This window comes from Xylocopa sonorina, chromosome 14 (assembly GCF_050948175.1).
Source record: "Xylocopa sonorina isolate GNS202 chromosome 14, iyXylSono1_principal, whole genome shotgun sequence".
Taxonomy (NCBI): Eukaryota; Metazoa; Arthropoda; class Insecta; order Hymenoptera; family Apidae; genus Xylocopa; species Xylocopa sonorina.
In genome coordinates this window covers 4084344-4101447 of record NC_135206.1, presented here as the reverse complement: position 1 = coordinate 4101447, position 17104 = coordinate 4084344, and the positions used below count along the sequence as shown (strand labels likewise).

Below are 17104 nucleotides of genomic sequence, written 5' to 3'. Positions count from 1 at the left end.
GAAAAGTAGGGAACGATTTTAATTCGATTAGAAAGCGCGGGCAAACGTGTTCGTTTAGTTAAACGCAGGGTGACATCCAGTGATTTCACTGTTGTACCGCGTATAATTACGTGATCGGTTAGTAAATCTTGGAAAGTCTGGCGAGCACGAGGATTGAGAAAGAGGCGGAAAGGGGAAAAACTTGTGGTAAATTACACGATTATCCGCGCCGGTCATTAATGTTCCTTATATTTCACGTGACCCGTGTAAGTCGTAAGCGCGTATATATTATTGCCAAGTTTCTCGATGTGTTTCTCTCTACCATTAGTCATCGGAACAATGCTTCCACCGCCGCATAGCTATTATTTTACTCCACCTCCGTACTTCGAACTATGATCTATACGCTCGAATGGTACAGCCTCCATACTCGTGATATATTTTCTCTCGTTTCTTTCCTCGCTTTTGTCGCCTACCATTTACATTCGAGCTACCAATTAGAAACTATTCCCTCTTAAATTGTGCGTAAATTCGTCTAATGCCACACACGCGAGCAACTGGCACTCGCAACAATATTTCACGAAACGTCACCGCTTAATGACTTATTCGAGTTGATTGCATTCCTCGCGATGACTAAGTGTTTTCTGAGTTACCTTTGCGGCTTCCAACATCAAACGGGACTATTAAAAATTAGCAGAACGCAGCTGATTACTCGATACTATGCGGTACACGGTCTAACAGTAAATACTTTTTTTTTTATATCGCCGATGAAAAGCGTTCTTAACTGTCCAACACGGTTCATGGTGTATAATAGTTTGGAATGTTGCGAACCGGAATCGCCGTTTGTAGAAGTTACAGGAAACATGTCCGGGTTCAAACGGTCATATTTCACGAGGCGAACTCCCGTAAGGAGAGAATCCTTTCAAAGGATTCCAGCCAACAACAATGTATTTTTGGTGTTATTTTCCTGTGCTTTTGTAGCAAGTTGCCAAGCGGCAGGACGCGTAGAAAAATGACTACGGACACGATGTAAAGGCAGACGAATTTCGGTGAGCTCGAGTTCGAGGAACACATGTGCCGTCTGGTAATGATCATTACCGTGTAATGACCGGACGAATCGATTGGCTTCGATCGGTCTTGTAAATTGGTGGTTCCCAACTTTGACTTCTACTTTCGTAGAAACCATTTTCCACCCTAGATTTCCGTGCGTACGCCAACGACATTAAAGGATATGAAGAGTATCTCGATGTCCCGATCCGACGGATCAATCGTAGAACGTGGTAGGTTTCCTGCGTAACCGTGATCAGATTCTGGCGCATCATCGGCGATTAAGGTTGAAAAACACTGGGTGCGTGGAAAGTTCGCACCTCCGCAAAGAGCCATGCCCTACCGCGCAACACTGCTCGTTAAGCGAATTAAGTAGTTACGGTTTGTTTAATCGGGGCTACGGAGGCCTGAATTAAGTTGTTACCGCGAATTAGCTGATTATACCGAGGGCCGCGAGGTGTCGAGTTGATTTGTTGTTGCGAAATATGGCACGAGGTTTGTTTATGCTCGCCACGCCCCACACCCCTTTGCCGACCTTTCAGCTCGTTTACGGCTGACCTTAAATAAAGGTTTCCATCTGGATCCTCGAGGAGCCCACCCCTTTCACTCACGCTGCGAACGAGGGGATGGATAATGATTGTCTATAATGCTATGATAACACTCCGCGCGCATGATATATCACTAATGGTAGGAGACGCGCGGTTAACCGTGCTCCACCTTTTTCGAGAAACATGATACATTTTTTCGCCAGGCTAAAACTAATATTGACCGTGGCGTGCACTCTGCATTTTATTTTCTTTTTTTTTTTTTCTTTTTTTTTTTTGCAGTTAAACAGCGGTATCGCTTCTCGATGGGGTAGTTTAATGGCTGACGGTAAACGTTTCGATCATTGATGAGCAGTGCTCGACGGTAACTCGACGGAGGAAATACATTTGCATTAGTTGGAAAAATTTCACAGCTCAATTACCAAGTTTATACAGATACGGTAAAAAAGGAACGCGACGACAGCGAGGAATTCGTAGTGAAACGACGCGTTATGGAAGCCAAGAGGAAGGAAGCGAGGAGGAGGGAAGGTCATCGACGTGTCGCGTTGAAGTGCGGTAAAAGGGTTCTTGGCCATTTTCCACGAAAATTATAGCCATCTATGCGCGTAATCCCGTTTATAGCCGCGTTGCATCAAATTATAACTGCAACGGCGCGCGCTTCCAGCCTCGCGTTTCTCCGCGCTTCTCCTCGTTCTCTTCTCTTTTCCTCTTCTCATCCACGTCCGTCGTTTTCTGCTTTTTCCGTCTCCTCGTAGGTACGCGTCCTCGAAGCCTCGTAAAACGGCACATTCCGCCAATCATCGCGGCACATCGACCAGACACGTAACCCCTCGACCCTGAGTCGCGACCTAGCTTAACTTAACCCCTAATTCCGCCGTTCGATCCACGTGGACACAACGATAAATCGATAAGCCATTGGTATCGGACGGAGTATCTGCGTCCGCGATTCGATAACTGTACGCGGAAACTGTACGGGTCTCTGGAATAACGCGTGTCGCGTCAAATTCAATCGTTTTTAGCCAGGTTGAATTATTTTTTGAAATATTTATCCATCGCTAATGTAAAAACTACTTGGAGCGATCGAATGTTTACACGTTCGAAAGCAGGTGTCTGTATTTAGTAGTTGCATCGAGGCACGCGTGGTTAAATTACGAGCATTATCGGGGAGATTAAACGACGGATATCGATTCGAGAAGTACGAGGTTTGTAATATATCTATAGACGTATCGACCCACGTCGATCGATCCACGGTTCGTAAGATTACTCGCGGTTAACGACCGTGAACGCGAATAATCATGGGGGGTAATTAAAGGCAGTTGATCAGAACACGGACGCGGACGCGTTATGACCATGCTCGTAAATTTAATATTTGATGCGCGATGAGATACGAGCTGTTTTCGAAATATGAAGTCGAATCGTTGAACCGTAATAAAAATGTCTTCGACCCACCCTCTCGCGTCTCTCGAAAACGTTCCTGAAGACGTTCTTCAACTCGGAATCCCGTGGATAGAAAAAGCCACGATGGCACCGGGAGGACGTGCCAACCTGTAATTGTTCTCCGATGTAATTGCCCTCTCGGCTTCTCCGGTTCGTGCTGCGTGGAAGACCTGGAGTCCCCTCGAGTCCCCTCGAGTCCCTGTCTCTCTGCTTCGAGCTGAATTCTCAGGAGAAGGATTGGGAGTCGTTTGATCGTTATGAAATCGGGAATCATTCCTCGACGCGAATTTGTCTCGATTCGGATCGAAGGCTGGAAGGGACTACTAGACAAAGTGCAAAACGGAGAGATGCGAGAAAAAGGATGAAGAGTAAAAGAAGAGGAAGGTTAAGGAGAGGTGGCTAAGGATACGATGACGAGGGAGTAGAAGAGAATCGGAAGAGGGAAGAGGGGCCCAGACCTGAATCGGGAGAACAGTTCGATACGTTTATGGAGAGGTTCGAAGTCGTGGAATAAGGGCCGGGAACATAATTATCCGCCAAGTCAAGGAACCCAATGGCCGAGACGGAAAGGGCGAGAGGGAGAGAAGAAAGAATCTTATTCTTTGGTGCGGCTGGAATCCGAAATGTTCGGAGGGCGCATTATCTTCTTGCCGCGGTCGGTCAGCGCCACTCGCGGATTCCATGATACGACGGTGTATACCTATACAATCTTCGATTATACGTGTATGTCCGTTCCCATTACAACCGTGTTACATTTAACGAATTGAATTAGACTACTATATAGAGCTATGGTCGATCGACGAGTCGTTGTCGTTGCCACTGCTCCGTCACTTTCGATGAAGAGAGCTTTTCGAAGCTAAAATTCAGTGGTCCTCGATTAAGAAGCATGGGCATATACATATAAAACCGTGTCGGGTTAGCATCACGCCATATTCCAAGGTACATAGCCGGTGACTTTTTGCCGTCCCCCGCGGCAAGGTGAGAAATTGAAAAGTGGCTGTCCGGTTGATAATTAAGATTTCGGCTCTTTGTATCGTACGAAGAGCCTACGATCGCTGATCCGGTACGGTCCCGGTATAATAACGCGTTATTATCCAAACTGTATTTCCGTTGTAACGTGTAAATTGCTGATCCTCTTCGCTGCATCCTCGATTAGGGCACGCGTCTGGAAAACTACCGGTTCTCGCGGATAATGTGTTAATTTGAATCCGATTCGTGATTGAGGAGAAAAAGAAAGGAAGGCGAGGCTGGTGGATAGAGTCGCCGATTGACCCCGTGAACGAATCCGGGGAAGAGGTATCGCGGGCAGAGTGCCGATTCCGTAGTGGTAACGAGTCGAGATGGCCGAGAACATCGGCGGTGCCACTTCAAAGCGGGAATCCCGCGCAATCAGATTCTCTTGCTCTCCCTGCTCGCTTGAAAAACCGAGCGAGGGGCTACCACTCTTCGGCTCTTCCTTCTTCTGTCCTCTCTTTGGGCTGACCGTTCGCGCGGATACCCGAAGGCAACCACATCGAGTAACGATCATCTAGTGGCCGTCCAGCGATCTTCTTCTTCTTCTTCTCCTTCTTCTCCTTCTTCTTCGTCATGTATAATATTTTTTTTAACACCACCGTATTTCCATCATTCCCAACTCCTGCAATCGACGATCTTCGGGAAAAATCTTACAGACGAAAGTTTTCTTTGATGCGTCTAGGGGGTTAACGATATTTTTATGAGGTAAACGCGTTGCCCGTGCATTTTTCGCGCGCGTAGGAAAATATTCCCGTAGGCAGTTACCAGTAATTATAGTCGTATAAAATATTGCACCTATATTAATACCAAGTAAGTACCCCCATATAATTGAATGCATTTACGCGTTGACGTCATAAATTCGCGGTTTAATGTCCATCGTTTCTTCGCAAATCTAATTCGGTGTACTTTCGAACTCGTCACTTGGCCAATCAGCCAACAGCTTGCGAAATATTCTTAACGGTATTTTTTTTTAACACTCGGATAATTAACGTGGAAAATCCACGAGAACGCGCTTTCAGATTCGCGTTCCCCTCCGCCTTCCGCCTTCGATTTGCCCTTATCATATTTCTTTTTTTTTTTTTTTTTTTTTTTTTTTTTTATCATTACGATACGTTTTATATGCAATTCCGTTAGAAATCAACATGTGTGAAATAACTGGTGGAACGATTGCTGTTCGTTGGATTGTCCGTTGTACGTTGAAGCTTAGAAAAGTTCGGGCCGCGCTTAGAAAAGTCGCAGTAAATCTGATACGGCTATAAACGATGATACTGTGCGCATACAGCTCGTGGTATACGCGTGAAAACCCCGAGAACATGCTTGTTATACCTATCTATAAATTCATTTTAAATCACGGGATTTATATACCGCGTACATTTCCGAGGGCACGCTCGTACCGTGAAAGATTTCAGATGTCAGGAAAGATTAATCGTGCAATTAAACAACAGACCACGGTTCGCCACCGATAGTAAAAAGTCCCGTTTTGACCCTCTAATTTCCTTATCTGTAATACGCGTTCCCGATCTACTTCGAGATTTTTCGGAAATCTATTAGAGAGTAAGGATTCTCTATCTATTATAATAAGAGATATTGCAGAATCACCTGTGCATCCCCACACGTCGTAACGTAGATATCAAAAGATATCTTTCGTTATCTCGCGGCTCGTACGAGACTAAGATTGCTTTTATCGATATGATAGTTGCTCGCTGTGACTAGTCGAGGCCTTGTTTCTCGATGATTTTCGCTGATCTTTCTCCAACCCTCCTTCCTTGACTCCTTTCTTCGTTGATTGCATCGCTTAACTTAAACGTCGGTATAGACAAAGCGCAACTATTGTTCAATTTTTCAACGTGTCAAACTCGAAATTCACTCGGTTCGTTTAATCGATGGATTTGACACTCTCGCGTTGCTATCTCTGGATTATTAATTGTCTGTCAACGTTTATGTGTTTCATAATTTGGAATAATACCACCTCGGGCATTTTCTGTGTCGGACATAAATTATCTTCTACCTTGTAATCAGCCGTGTTCGAATAGCAAGTAGTATTTGGATGTCGAACGGTGTTTCTATGAAAGTTTTTGACGTTTACAAAATCCCGCGGAACGTGTCACTCGATAAATACGAAACTATTAATTTAATAATAGAGCCGGTTCAATAACCCCGTATCATCATTTCGCGCCTACTTAACGTCCATCATCGGAATCGTATAGCACCTATCACCCGTGCTTTTTACCGTTACACTGCCGGATAAATAAGATATGATGTAAAACTATAGCTGTAAGAGTTATTAAAAAGAGGCTTGTCACTGTTTGACAGATAAGGAAGCTAAATCATGGCGCGGATCGTCCGGTACTCTATTCACTCTGGTATGGGTGAGTCGATTGAAATAGGGGATAGGGTGGGATCGAGGAAGGGTTAAGAACCAGTGGACCAGACGGGGCAACGACGGTAGCAATGAAAACGGGAACTGTGATTACGATCGACGACAGCGGACGCGATGGCGACGACGACGTCGACTATGACACCGATGATGAAAGATATATGAACGACGATGAATATTACCTTGACGCATGTAAAAGTACTTTCCGCGTTGTCTCCCTTTATCCGCCGGTCCTTTTACCTCGTTACGAGCAAATAAATCGGCGAGGTCGACGCCGAGGTCGGGTTCTATGGTCGCGAATAGGAGGTCAGCTAACGCTGATTCACTATTACCAGGGATATGGACGTCGCTTCTGGGTGGTAATTAGCTCCAATCCCAGTAACGGCGTCGTATATCTCGTGGCGATTTTTACACGACTCGGAGGCCCGACGTGCCGGCCCCTCTGTTCATTATTTTTATGCTATCGTTACGTATCCAGGGACAGGGTAGTTGGCAAATTTCAGCTCGTTCAGATGCAGTGTGGGACATTGATTTTCTTCCGAGAGAACCGTTCCTGTTGATTAGAAATGTTTCGTGTGAAGCATCGAACCCGTTTCTTCCACTTCGCCCTTTGGTGAGGTGTGGAAATTGTAACGACTCTATCATCGCGATGATCGGTAGGGGAAAAAAAAAAAAAAAAAAGATACCGGGGTAAAAGCGATGTGGGAACAAGGGTGAGCCTCTTGAAAGAAAGTGGGAGGTGTAAGAGGAAAAAAGGAGGAAGCGTAGGAGGAGCCGATCGAATAGATGTAAAGAGATTTTATTGAGAGACTATCGCTAGACGGATGACAAAAAATGGGGCAAAGGATGATCCGCGTAACAGGTGCCTAATTGTTATTTGTCAATCATTAAACATCGAGCCTTTACGAAGGCTTTCCTTCGACCGACTCCATCTTTGATCGACTGGGAAATGATCGCTCTATAATTATACTTAGATCGTGAATGAAGGAAGCACACGTTTTTTAATTGGGCCTCAGGTCCACTTTTTCTATTCTTTGATTTTTTGTTGCGATCCTTCTCTCATTCAGGATGGAGCGACTTGATAGTTGTCGACCGAAAGGGTCTCTACTAAATATACCGACGTAACTTCCGTTTTTCCCTGTGCTATCCAGAATAGTTTGGATAGTAATATTTAGGTGGTCCAGAAAAGATACAGTAGCTTAGTCGAGTCGGTGGATAATAGCGACCGGAATCGCATTAATTTCGACTTGGGAGGCATTTCTTTCGTCCGTCTGTTAAAAGTAGGAAGTTCGACGTGTCGAATCGCTGAGAATCGCGTCGATATAGTTGCGTTCGGTATATCTGTGAATTGCGTGGCTACCGAATGACATTGGCTGGCCCTCCCTTTTCAAGGGAAACACCACGGGAGGAGAGATGTGCAAACGAGACGGTTGAAAGCTTTCCAACGAGTCATCCTAGTCACGATCATGGAACATCCAGTCAATCTGACTTGGTGACTGTGCGCGAATCGAACACGAAAAGACATCGAAGGAAATCGAGGTAAAATCGCGCCGAAGATCTTATGAAATCGAAGCGGAAGTTCGTTCTCCGGTCTTGTTCGATTTCTCCTGTGAGAGATGAAAATATCTGTGGAGCATCTCTGGTTTTCAATTTTTCCTCGGTGAGTAGATTTTTATTATCGTTGAACAAGATGAATTTTCACATTTTTTTCCCGATGTCCTTGCTCAAGGACATTTTCTTGCTTTCTCGAGAGGCGCTTGAAGCGACTCTAGGGAACACGGAGGGTTTCATGGAAGAGTACCGTTGCCAGGTTTATTGACAGATCTTTCGCTGGATACGCGTACCTCGTGTCGTTGTCGATGCGTCTCCATAAATCACGTTCGTGAAGATCAAGGACAAGAAGTCAGCGCGAGCGAACGACCGGGTAGTTGACGTGTTTTAGCCGCGGAAGCGGGGAAACAAGGGGAGAAAAATGTCAAAAGTTATAAATTAAAAGTCCTCCTAACTGTCATTTCCTTATAGCCAATCGATGCGCGTCGAACCAATGCCTCGTCGAACATTCGAGCCGTTCGTTTCGACGGCTTTGCAGGTTGCGAACAATCAGCTGCGTTAGAGGCTGGTTTTAAAGCCAAGAGAAACATCTACAATGTTATCCCTGTGCGGTGGGGATCAGAATACACCCACAGTATCCCCTGCTTGTCGTAAGAGGCGACTAATAGGGGCAAGAAAGGGTTAACGAAGATGTAGAGAAGAGCAACAAATTTCATTTCAATTGAATCAAAAAATCCAGTAGAAGATACTGAACCGTAAATAATTAAACGGTATCTAGAATATTCCCTCTCCTTCGCGCGACTTCTTTCTTCGAGCTTTAATGAAAGGAACACGAGTTCTTTACGGCCGCAAGTCGATACCTGGTGGTTCGGAGGAACTGGACCAGTGTTCTGGCACAGCCATTATTTCAAAATTTCCAGATCCCATAGGTGCATTGTGACTTGATTCACCTTCCCGCTACGACCACGATGGGTGGTCGGTCGGTATAGATTTCCTTCGTATTTCCCATAAGAGCGCACCCCGTTGAGCGTGCACAAACCACAAAAGGAAATGACCCTACTGGTGCATCGTTTCTTCCAATTTGATGTGCTGTGTCCGACGAGCAGTTTCGATGTTCCTGTATTTTTTAAATATATTTATTAATTGCGCAGGATAATTAATTGTTGTAATATTATAAATTTGCACAGCTAAACAGACAGAGATGATGAAGGAAATGTTATTCTGCAGCTTGGAAATGAGTTTCTCTCGGCTCCAGTATCGTGAGAAGGCCATCGCATAAAGGATTGAAACGAAATGGAGGCTAATAGATGTATTGTATGTAGGGCACGGGGGAGGAATCGCGTGAAAACGTGACCAGTCGACGCACTGCCCTTTTCCACGTGGGTGGCTCAACTGGGCGCATTACACGGGCTTTTAGGGCAGTTTAGAAACCGCTTACGGGCGCCCTGTTAGACAATGCTAAATCTTCGGCACCGAAGATGCGCTGCTTTCTTCAGCCTTTGATGTTGCGAACACCTACCATGATTCTCGTGAACGCCGCACGGAGACCCACTGATCGAGTTCTTGATTCAGCTATAGTTTCACGTGAAACATCTTCATCGGGCCAGATACTCCCCTTTCCTTTCATCTCCCACAACAGAGAGCGTTTTCATTCATTTTCGATTGTAGGCCATGCGATGACTCGTACGTTCTTTCAGGATGTGGCATGCCAGATGTGTCCCATCAAACTTCCCGATCGTGTGCACCGGAACAGGGTCCGACGCGATCTCGGAAGGACTTTTACTGCGGCGAGAAATTCGATTACGATTCCCTTCTGGGCCGGGTGTAACGTGTTAATCTCCACCCACTGTTAGCTTTTCTTTCTGTCTTTCTTCCCTTTCTTTTCACGAGAGGAAGACACGAGAAGAAACCAGGTGTGATCTTCGCTAGTGAAACTTTATATCTTCTGTTGCGATATTTCTTCTCCCCTGTTACCTTCTCCCCCTCTCTAAATCCTGGACCCCGTCCAAGTTTCCTTTCTTCCTCCAATTTAACTAACTTGGAGAGAACCTTTGGGCCTCACGATCGATCCCTCCTGCGTACAGTGTGTAATCACGGTCTTTCTTCTCGTTGCTTCCGTACCGCGCGATACCCTGTAGTTTCGGGTACTCGCTGCGACGACACCGGACCCCGCTGTATGGAACACAACAAATCCATCCCGGGGCGTACGATGCGCCCTCGGGATTCTCGATTTTTGCGGAAGCGAACCGATCCCCCCGTCTGTTTCTTCTCGCTTATTTGTTCTTCCAGAAAAACAAAGAAACAGAAATAAGAGAAAGGTGGAGAGGAGAAGAGCAGAACTCTGGGATGCTGGCGTTGGAATGAATAAACGGATAGTAGGTAGGAAGAGAAAACGAAGAGAAGGAGTGAAAGTGCATCGAGTGACGAGACAGGCCATTATACGCGTGTACTGGAGGTCTGTTATAATTTTCGTGCGTTCATAACACGACCGGAGATTGCATGCCTTGTGACGTGCACGCTTGCCAGTTAGGCAGGGGTTCGAGGTGCTTCGATGATTATGCAATTGCATCTGGGGAATATTGATGGGCCAGCGCCTTTGGAAAGTGATTTCTTTGATTGGTTAGCCGGCGCTTCTGTCGCGTCACGATTACAATGATTAGCAAGCGAGGAGGGGAAGGTGTGGATCTGTTGGGTTTTCATTTTTTTTTTTCGGGAATTCGTATTCCGTCGGCTTTTCGTTGAGGAACAATTGAACGGATTGGACGTCACGTATGCTCGATACGAATAAAGTTATTAAAAAGTTTGCCAACATTCATTACTCTCTCGTGTCTGTTCGGCATTCTTCTCGCAACGTTTTTATCCGCGGTTAGGTGGCATGGTATGACGCAAGTCCGGATCTTCGGGACTTGTAATTTCTCGTATCCTTTATCCATTCACTCTATTTCGAGCGGCAGCATTGTACTCGCAGCTTGTTGTCAGGTGCATCCCTCAATAAGACCCGAAGAAACAAAGAGTTGCACACGCACTTCCGTTTACGCAACATCCTTCCGGTACCGTTTTGTACGTCGCGCTTACATTGTTTCTGGACCGCAAATTTCGCGTTCGTATCTGGATTTTTGTCAGTATCAATTTGTCAACGACAGAAATAAGAAGACGCGCGGTACTTTGGCCATTCCGCAAGGTGAGGGTGAGGTCTACGCGAAATCCGACAATTACTAATTTCCCGATGCTAGTACGAGATATCCCGATAAATCTTACATTATACCCGGTCTATTGCTCCGCGTGAGTGCCGTTTAATGGAGGGAACGTTTACTTATATCTGCCCAAGTACACACAGGGTGTACCCCAAAAGTCCATCACCGCTAACTGGCAAACGATCAATCACACTCCTCGTCTCCTCCTCGTCCTTCCCGAAGATAATCAAACCTTTCAAGTCAATTTTTCCATCGTACGCGGCAAAAAGACTCGACTATACTATCGTCGAGGCCGAAATTGATTTAACCCTTGCGTGTATTTGAACGAGACCACCGTGTGCATGCGTGCGGATGCACGCGCGCGCGTCAAGATCTATGCGGAAATGCTTAACTTATGAACTCATCCCGCGGATTGCCAGCAATACACCACGGAACCACGCGCGGCACACTGAATAGAAACGTCTTTGGACGCGGATTCCCGCGTTGGATCTCTTCGTTTCCTGGATCATTGCCAAGGTGAAAACATCGGTACGTCACAGTCACAGCGAGCGGAATGATTAACGATCGTTCGACAGCGGCGCGGAGCGAAGAGGAACGGGGCCTTGCGCATCGAGCAGCGGAGGCTACCCTTGCCAAGGGACCAAACGAACCTCCGCGTTCGGAGTAATCAGCCACTGCTACCGATTGGTACCGCGAAGAGAACTGTACTGGGAATTATAGTTCGGTGACCTGCTGCTGGCTGTCGTTGAGCGTCACGCTACGACGATGCATTGTTGGATATTAGCTCCAAGTAGCGAAGACAATTTTTCAAAAGGGAACAAATTACCATCGAATAATCGGAACGAGAGTCTCTCACCGACGTGCAACGATACGTACGATACCCATTCGTTCTTCGAAGGAATCGACTGTAAAAATATCAGAGTACGTATCGAGTCTTCTACTAATATATCCCCTATCAACGGAACAAATTTATCCTATCGTTCCTCGTATTGGCAGACTCTACAACAAAATACCGTTAGTGGACGTCTAAGCTATCGTGGATTATTGATTTACATACGTATGGAAATCGCGTAAGTTGACGTTTATGCCTGTAACCATTCGGGTCCAGTGAGATATCGCTTGCGATTCATGGATGGTAAAAAAGATGAATGATTCGGCGGTGAATCTGGATCGTGAGCCGGTGACGATCGCATGTATGTATCTATGTAATACCTTCGGAAGCCGTCCTTCGCAGCAGAGGTCAGTCGTTAACGCGTCACGAAAAGATGGACGAGCCACTGCCGGTGTCCGCGGGCGCACAATGCCATATTAATGGCTGTCGGTAGCGGTGATAAATTCCTAGGCCGAACCCGCTCTCCCGCAAAAGCGTTCCTCTTCAAGTTCGCGGCTTGCCTCGCGTCGCATTCCCGTCCTCTCTCCCCCTGGGGCCGGGCAGCTTGGAACGGTGACAATGAGCGGGAATAAGTCAACTCGATGGTCGGTCGAGGAGGAGCAGATAAAGGAGAGGAGACGAAGAATGTTCATTATCGGTGGGAGGATAGAACCTGTTGTTCTTTGCGGTCTTGTTTTCGCTTCGGACTGATCGTTTAAGGGATGTTGCGCTATGAAAATTGCACGTCCCGTGGAAATTGGACAGTGATGTGATAAATGTTTCCAACTCTGTGCATCGCTGTTGCGAGCAACAGTCTGGTCATAGAAACCCACTGATGATGTCATAACCCAGATAATAATCGTGACATGGGAATCCAGCGGCGGCCCAGAGTCGAGGATAAAAGTGTAGCCCGGATAAAACGTAACTACAGTTAAATGGGTTGGATGGAGAGAGATAGTGGGACTTGAGTTAATTGCCGCTTCTAGTTCTCCATCCTGAGATCGATGCTAGTTAACCCCCTACCACCAGCTCGCACGGCTTTCTTCGCTTTATCTCAAGCACTCTTTCCCTCTTCCCGTGCGATGAGCAAGATTACGCTTAAGCATTCACACGACCTTCGTCGCGTGTACCCGCGCGTATCTCGAGTGCGCGGAATCGCGACATTTCCGACGAGAACTCGTTGGGGAAGGTCAGTGGCCGTTTCAGAGATTTCCACCGTGGCCGTACCTACGTTCACCTTGCTCGACATTTTTTTCTACGCATTGCGAGCAGGTTCGTTTCGTTCCTACGTTTTTCTTGCTTTTTCTTTCATCGAGAGACGAACCGTGTACGTCGTTGAAGTAATCGCGAATTACTACACCACTCGTGCAACCAACAAAGATATCTACTTATCGCGCGCGTTGAAACGATCGCAGATAATTGTTATACTATATATAATAAACGCAAATCTCTCTCCACGATATGCCTGATGCGAGATTCCGCGATATGCTTGATCCCGTCAGAAGAGGAACGAGAGAACCTGCATCGAACAGTTTCGAGTTAGACGCGACACCGCGCATCTGTTAATTGCACAACTCTTAGCCGCGCATAGAGTCGCGAGCTAGATCGATGGATTGATTATAAAGCGGCTAATTTCAATTTCGAAAGCCCGGTAAACGTGAATTATTAGTTGGGCGGAAGAATAGAAAGTACAAGTGAATTATTTCGCGTTGTAATATCGTCTCACGCGAGACGGCAGCCAGTGTTTCGAGATGCGGACGAGCTGATAATATGAATCAGCGTGCGTACTTACTTCCTACTCTGTGCCCTCGCAGAGAGATCACAATTTGCCGTCGTCGGCGAAGCAAATCTACTGGGCAATATTGCGTCACTTCAACTCGTCGAGGAAGAATGAATCGCGTTACTTTGCATCGCTATAACGCTTTATGGCTCAGAAATTATTCATCGCTTTGGCGTACTTTTAAAGCTTCGTACATTGATTTTCTTTGCTCAGGGTGTTCAGAGGAAGAACACTTTCCCATTGAATAGTGTTTAGAGGAATCGGAAGGTCGGGATATTAAAAAACTAGCAACTAAGTGTAAAATTAAAGCCCTGGTTTTTGCTGTTTCGGCAAATAAAGGGGTAAGATCCGCGGGCACACTCCCTGCGACGCTCGAGGCTACGAACCACTACCTCTGGATGCAGAGGGACCTTCATTAAGTTGTTACGTTGGTTTATCTTCTGGTGCGCTGGGCATCGTCAATTAATCACCGTCTCAGTTCGATGCAACGAGATTTTGCGATCCCTCCGTTGTGTTTTATCCAAGGGGAGCGTTAAGGATCTATTTACAAGTATCAACGACAGTGACAGTTCCGTGTCAGTGTGAAGACACGCATTTATCCCTTTCGATGTTCAATTCAGCCTGAAGCGCGTAGACGAGTCGAAGAAGCGCCAGTCGAAAAAGGCGTTCAACGACGACGGATACGAAGGTTTACGCCCTAGGACCCCTTTTGGGGGCCGTTTTCGTGATAGCTCAGAGCCGTTTATTAAGAAAGGTTTACTCGGTTGGGCCGTGCTTTCCTCCGGGCATCAGCGGGACGTTTCCGACCGATTTTTGGGTTTTTGACCGCTCTAGGAATTCACCTGGACGCGGATGAACGTTCGTTTGATGGTTCCTTCCCTGGCATTTAACGTGACTCCGGTTTCAAGAATTTTGTCCTCCAGTTAAAGGGTTCATTTCGCGGATTCTTCTTCTCTGAATTCGATGGTCGTTTCTGACCATGCGGAATTCCATTGCTCTTCCTTTTTTTTCTCCATGAATACCACTTTCCTACTTGGAAAAGTTCGTCAGTTTGATTCCTCTCATGTAGAAGCAGGTTTATGTACGAATTGTCGGTTCTATGATAGTATTGGGAAGCGTCATTTTCGAGGGACATCCGGCAGAAGGCGCGTGCTGTTTTTTCGCAATCCGCTCGCTACCGCGAGGTCCTCTTCTGCGAATCCTGTTCGGTTCGGTCGAAAACGTTCGGTTCCCGTTGCTTGTGCGGCTCTTATTTTACGGCGCTCTGTGCAAATTGCCCACGGATTAGAATCGCGAGCATAGGCTGCGTGCTGCGTGCCCCGAGGCGATGAATTATTATTGTCTCGTGCCTCACGCAGCCACGCTTCACGTTTTATGGAACCGTACGAACGTCCTCCGACCGTCGAAATAGCGAAAAATAATATGGAATAACTGGCACGGTCCTATCGTGGCGCGATTAGTGTGTTGGTAAAGCGAGAGTTCAACAATGGTCGCGGTGAAAGAAAAGGTTGCCCCGCGAATACGGCCGGCCGGTTTTCTGTTTCCTCGATCAGATCTAGTCCAGGATTTTTGCGGTACGACGACTGTTTTACGCTGGTCGCGAACACGAGGAATGTCCCGTGGCTCGAGGTTCCGATTCCATGAAGACATATCAACGCACACGTGGCTGCATGCGCGAATACGCGCGCCAACCTCTCGACGATACGTCACCGTGCACCCACATTCATTGTACGCCACAGCGATTTCTCATTGTAGGTGGAGGAGGCACGGTACGAGTTATTGACTTGTTTGATCCTGGGTTACGCCCCGACCTACCTTAACTCTGACTTACTATCTTGCCACGAGAGGTTTCGGCCCACGACCAGGGCCGTTCGCGAGCACGGTAACGTCGGATCCTTTCGATTTCTACGATCGCACTCGAGGCCACGGATAACCGTGCCACTTTGTACTCGCATATAATAGTAACTACGAATGTTCGCGCAACGGGTCCAGCGAATATTCTGGCACGGTACGAAGCATTTCTCAAAGGATCCTTCGGTGCAGGACTTCCCGACAACGCCCATAGGCCAATAAGATCGCGAATGCAAACGATAAGGGCCCATCGTGGCTGCCGGGTGCCGTTTAACAATGAACCCTCGGTAAGCTCGAGTTCGCCTACCGCGGACGCGGGCCCGATCGATGATATAAATCGCCGGGTTCGTTAGTGAAATCAGCGCAACGGGACCGGCGGCGCTTAAATGCACGCCACAGGACGAAAGAGCGATAGCGTGTTGCGTTAACGAGAGAAAGAGGCGCGAAAGAGAAATGGGTCGGCGTCCGCTGAAGGCATCGCGCTATGTATCTTTGGTACTTGGTGCCCTTTTCGACTGTCCCAACTGGTACCGTCCGGCCTACCCGTCTCACGCCACTGGCAACACGGTGCAAGTAGAGAAAAAATGAGCCGACAACGTGTCGGGGTAATGAGAAAAATGGTACGTCGGCCCTTGTAATGAAAAACTCTTCGATGGAATTATGGCGAGCGGGATGCCGGCGGAATTGATAATCATTCTTCGCGCGTGAGATATTGCCCTTTCTGTCTGGCGGTAGGATTTTAGGCGCGACGAATCGTATTGTGGAACGTTCTTCTGCACGCGTCGCTCGTCCATCGATGTCTTTAAATAATTGCAACCGGAGCACTATATTCCCGGACGAGTGATATCTATACCAATATTTCTCGAACAAAGAACCTATACTCGCCGATAGCTAAAGGGGGTCAATCCTTCGCATAGTGATTACTAAACAATTTTACATAGACACCACGCCGGCTCGACAGATCCCTTTCTCTCTCTGAGAGAGAAACGTGTTATTTCCGAAATGTATGCATCGTGTTTTATATTCGACGTTGTACAATATATTATCACGAGAGGCGAGACGCAGACGTACGACTTGATCCCCTTGGAGGAGATGGTGAAACGGAGGGGTGGGAGCGAGGCGAACAGGATGCACGCCACCCCAAATGGAAATGAAAGCGGATCAAGGCGTCGACGTGGCTAATTGGCGCCTCTTTAATATTGTAAAACAGTAATAACTCAACGGTAGACCGTGTAATTAAGCATGATAAGTCACGGTTCCAGTAGGCGAGATGCATCCCCCTCCTAGAGACGAATAATAATTTGCATCCCTGGAGGCGACTAAGACTGGGAAGATGGAACGCACGGGCGAAAGAGGCGCGCGTAACGCCGCGCGAAATCAGTTTCAGGATCTGCCACCGATCTACGACCGTGGCCCTGGCCACGGGGATCCGACCTGTTTTTCGCGCTCTTTTTCGCGCAT

At 47.0% G+C, this 17104-nt stretch overlaps 1 protein-coding gene across 1 annotated transcript in view; it reads left to right on the top strand.

Moving 5' to 3' along the window:
• The window catches only part of Msps (msps cytoskeleton-associated protein 5), a 32293-nt gene extending 28405 nt beyond the window's left edge, over positions 1-3888 (top strand). Inside the window, exon 31 of the mRNA XM_076906864.1 lies at positions 3878-3888. The gene's annotated coding sequence lies outside the window, so the exon portion shown is untranslated. The remainder of the gene's footprint in view (positions 1-3877) is intronic.
• Positions 3889-17104: the final 13216 nt, after the last annotated feature.